Raw genomic sequence first — 5,459 nt, 5'->3', positions numbered from 1 at the left:
TTTTATTAATAGTTTCATTTAATTCTAGTTTTGTTTTGCATATTTTGTTCAATGTTTCCTGATCTTGGTGGGACGCGTAGGCTTCTTCTAGTGTTTTGATGTTTTTTTCTAATTCCTGAATATTTTTGTTTTCTTCTTTCTTTTTGTGTGATGAGAAAGAAATTATTTTACCTCTCATCACAGCTTTCCCTGCTTCCCATAGAACAGAAGCAGATATTCCGGGAGTGTCATTAAAGTCTAAATATGAAGTCCATTCCTTTTTAAAGTATTTAATAAAGTCTTCATCTTTAAGTAGTGATATATTAAATCTCCAGTTTTTACTTGGCGTAGTATTATTCTTGTGCATTAGTGTTAAAGATACAGGAGCATGATCGCTGACAGCTATAGGATGAATCTCAGTGTCTGAAATGTCACACAGCAGTGAGCTGCTGACCAAAAAATAATCCAGACGAGAGTAAGAGTGATGAACATGCGAGAAAAAAGTATATTCCTTACTGGTGGGGTGAAGAGAGCGCCATGCATCGCAAAGACCAAAGTTGTTCATATACTGTTTGATTATATTTGTGGACTGCCAATTACGCTGAGTTCCTGTTGTGTTGAGCCTATCCATTTCTTCATTTAGTCCAAGGTTGAGGTCACCGCCAAGAATGAGTGTGCAATCAAGGTGTTCAGAGAGTGCACTAAAAAAACCGTGGAAGAATGAGGGTTCATCAACATTTGGACCATATATACTAACAATACATAGTTTTTTGTTCAATATTGATAGTTTAATAATTAGAAATCTACCCTCTGGATCTATAACTGTATCGAGTACTGTAAAATTGACATTTTTATGTATTAAAATTGCTACTCCCCGTTGTCTAGAATTATAACCGGCTGCAAACACGTTAGGAAACTCAGGTGTTTTAAGTTCATTTAAACCTGTGACAGGTTTGTGAGTTTCTTGTAATAAAACAACATCTGCCTGTAGTTTTTTAAGCTGGTTAAATATTTTTAACCTCTTTCCTCTGGTGCCAGCTCCATTTACATTCCATGTGACAAACCTCAGCATGCCCTTAATTGTGCGTGTATGTCTAATGATGTATGCTGGGTGTTTCGTTTAGACAGGTGGAGAGAATATGGAAACATCCCTTGTTTATAAATAGAAAGAGAGAAAGAAGTGTGGTGAGAGACTCCATAAGTCTGACTATGTGTGTGAATATTCACTAATATGAACAAGCGTGGCTTGCTTATGTGTCCTGCAAGTCTGTGCGTGCTGTGAGGCTGTTGTGAATGTGCTGCCGTTGAGCTGATGTGTTTGCGTGATCGTGTTGTGAAAATATGGAGAAATAGAGGGTGTTGTTTGTAGGTGAGTGGGGAAGTAGGTGACCACAGCAGTGAAAGACAAGAGAAAGAAAGACTGGCAGCTGTCTTGAATGAGAGGTGGTCACACTTGCTAATAATTAGTTAATCTCGGTGCATTTGACTAGTGCTGCTACTTACCCTCTTAATTCCTATGAAAGTAGTAAGGGCGTATATAGTTTTTCACACACTGTTTCTATATGTCAGTATTTATTTACTTTATTTAATTTTTCATGAAATAAATAATGGCGTGGTTTAAAATCTCATGATTTGTCCTAACATGTAAAACCTTAGACTTTCTTTTTACCATGACATGAAAAATATTTTTGTAGGAACCCTTCCTGGAATTGTATTGTTATTGTTTGCGGTGCTCTTTGGAAAGGGTACCTATATACATATATATATACTTTAAAAAATTCCAAGGCACTCTTGGCATGATCGTGCTTTACCTAAAAAACCCCAAACTGTGTCAGCAAAAATGTTTTTCCTCGAAAAAAGATTTCAGAGAGCCACTGCCTACAGACATCGTCACATAAATGTATGAATCATAGCTCTCTCTATAATTTTCAATTTGACAATTTCATTAGGGGGTACTGCGGAAGAAAAAATAAAGTCATAACACACACAAACAAACCTTTTATAAACACCAGAGCATTTGACTAAATTTGCCAGTAATGAAAAGTTTCACTTATGTGCTTTCAATATTGAGTGGTTGCACTTATGGTTTGCAGGTTGTGCCTTTGAGCCTCATGTAGTTTGATTAAAATTTCAAAATGGCCATTTCTGCCTTGTTGTTTTCATCTCCATCAGTTTTAAGTGATTTTGCGCAAGCTGTCGGGAAATATATGGCTTTAACCACAAAGTCTGCCTCATTCATTTTGCAACAGTCTAGACAACACTCCTCACTACTTTGCTTCACTGAGCACTATCACTTCTAAAGCCATCACTCCTTTCCAAACTAATGTGCAGTGCTTAAGGGATTCAACATGTTTGACTTTCAGTTTAGTATCATGTTTGCACCACTCAAAATAACGGGCCGAATTCATCATATGCATTTTAATTTGGATAGTTTATCCTAAAAGTTTAAAGATGGGATTCATTTTTTTTTCTGAAAACTACTTGGAAGGGCTGGATGTTCTTTTTGTCTTCCAGCTACCACAATCATTGATTTTGGCAACAGTTTATACTCTAATGTCTAACATAATATGTATTAGAGTGATTACAGTTACAGAGTGACTGCTCTGCCAGCTATCAGGCTGTAGTTTTATAGCAAGCTAGTGCTGCCTTTTCCCATAAACACAGCTGCCTCATAAATTACACTGCACTTTGTATCACTTCAAATCTTGCATGTCCTTCACTGCGCAACATACGCTTAAGCACAGAATACTATAAAACAATTGAATGAATGCTATTCAAATGAGTTAGTATCATTCTGCTATATCCCTTATGTGTATGGAGCCAAGCAATGCATTTCTCTGTAATGCACTTCAGTTGGGCTAGATACCATTTGTAGCCTGGTACATCTTCCCTTTATGTTTTGGCACACATCACAACAGTTTGAATTGAAATGATGTGTGTGAACCCATTTTTGGTACAGGGCTTGTATGTGTTTTGCATTAAAATGTTCAACCTGTTATTGAAAAATACCACATTAGGCTATCCAGTGCACTTAAATGCCTTGAACAAACTAACATATGAGCTGGGGGGAAATCTGTTGCTACTTTTGCCATGATTCAATGTGTTATTGAACAGATGCCAAATTTCTGCATACTTGTTCTCAGAGGCTTTGACACAACTGCATTGTTTAACAACCAGGGAATAAGAACGGGGTATAGTTTCATGCAGACAGGTAAATAGCATGAACCAGAAGCACATATATATTTATAGCTTAACCTAGTTTGCTAGATTAAAATACAATGATATTAATAAAACTTGTCAATAAAATAACGAGGGTAGAATATCATCGTGAGTACTCCCAACTGTCTGACGTGAACAAAAATTATGTTTGTGTAAATTGTCCAGATTCCTCAGTCTTAGAAAAGGTCTACTGTGTTTACAGCACAACTATAGGTACAAGCCATGAAGCGATCGAGCCCCCAGCTCATAAAGTCTAAAGCCTACAAGCACGCAGAGCTAGAAATTATTCAACTTATGAACTGTTTCTGCATCAGCAGGCATGCTCGCTGATTCAGAAACAAAACCATGGTAGCTATGAAAAAAATTTGTGCAAGGGAGGCCCCAGACAAGGGCGAGTCGCTATGGCGGGGGTGGGCACAGCCTTGTGGTTTCAGTGTAAGTCATGTGTCATGGTGGATACAGACTGCACACCCACTCTTTGATTTTGATTTTTTTCATCACAATGTTTAGTTTGGAAGGAAGGGGGCTTTACTAATCCAACTGGAGAGTCCAAGGATGAAAGGGAAGGTGGAAGGAGGGAGGGAGAGAAATGTAAGCTATATTTCATTGTAATGCTCCTCGCAATTAAATGTAGATTCTATTTTTGGCTATGTAAGCAAAAGAAGAAAATGCATTCAGTTGATTATATCAGCAACCACACAGGTCCACAGAGTTCTTAAACAATCCTATAGACAACTTGTTTACATTCTTTTAGTGGGCAGTGTGTACCAGCACCACATTGAACCTGCCACGAACAATGTTTGATTACTGTGGAATCAGTTGCGGGTCCAGCATGGCAAGAATTTACGACTCTGCAATCATCCTATCTGCCATCTTATCAGAAAAACAATATAGTGTAGTCTGTGTGTGGAGACTGGTACTTTTCTCCAGATTAAATATTAAATCTTTTGGTGTAAGTTATTTGGTGTTGTTTAGGATCATGTACCAGCTCACATTGGCAAGCTGGAATTATCACAGAAAAAGTCATCATATTTACAATGTAGTCTTTCAAACATGAATAATAATAGTTTTATAGTGAATCTGAACCCATTTTCTACTGAACAGTAAAGTGGTTTTCTATCATATGTGTTGAAAATTCCTCTGGCCGCAGTAAGACAAGGTCATGCAAAATTGTGAGATCTCACTATGCTGCTATACTGCAGTGCTGTTGAGATGGAGCTCTTTTGTAGTGTAGCTCATGGAAGGATTAATAACCACAAAAATGATGTCAGTTTGACTTTTTAAACAATGCATAATTCACAAAGCATAAGCACCAATAGAAATGTTGTATCAAAGAAGCCAGAGTCTGGCTTATATGAATTCTTTAGCAAGAGTCCCACTTATTGTATCACTGTCTGTCTTTCTTGAACTGACAGAAGTTGTATTGCTGTCTCCTCTGGGCTGAGGTAGAAGATCAAATACAAGGCATGAGATCAAATGACAATACCCAGAATTCAATACAACACCATGAGGGAAACATTTACAATCTTTTTGCTCTCTAAATATTCTCAAATGTTCAAAGATATCCTTTACAAAAGCGTGTTGCATCTCCTGTGTACAGTATATATTCAGTGTGCTGTTACTTCCATGATGGTTTTATGCGGTGAGAAACAATCTTTTAACATGAAAGCCAAATCGGTTCCATACAACAACTGTTTTGAATGGAAAGGCCTCAACTCAAACAGAGCCAGAGTCCACTATTGGCTGCTATGTTGCTATACCATTTGTGCTGCCAAGGTCCTGCCGAGCCAACTGTATACGCTGTAGGTGACAGCTTGTCACAGTTTACAGCGCTGTACAAATGCAGGACTGTCTGCTGTGTGTTTTTGCCTCCATAAAAAGGATGCAGGTGTGTAGGCTTAACCTCCACTTTCACCTCATGGTATGCAAATGTACACACATAATGTAGATCCTGTTAGGGTTGTGTCACTTTACATTTCCCAGGTGAGGCTTGTTAAAAATAACCACAGGCTGTTTTCAGCCCCAAGGCCCAACTATTTTCAAGTTGTTTTCATTAAATAGGTTGATGCTAGAGTCTCCTTGTATGCAAACTGGACTCACACGCACTGCACTTGCAGCAAGTTAAGCAACGAGTGCCGAATATAGAGCACGATAAAAGGATGTTTATGTACATTTGTTGCAGCAGAAGTTTCATTAAGAAAGATCTTTTAGAAAACCTGCAATGTTAGTCACTGTAGCTGACTGTCCTCTGAGTCATTTGT

This window comes from Aulonocara stuartgranti, assembly GCF_965226115.1.
Source record: "Aulonocara stuartgranti genome assembly, chromosome: 17".
NCBI classification, from domain to species: Eukaryota; Metazoa; Chordata; class Actinopteri; order Cichliformes; family Cichlidae; genus Aulonocara; species Aulonocara stuartgranti.
This window is presented reverse-complemented; position numbering follows the sequence as displayed.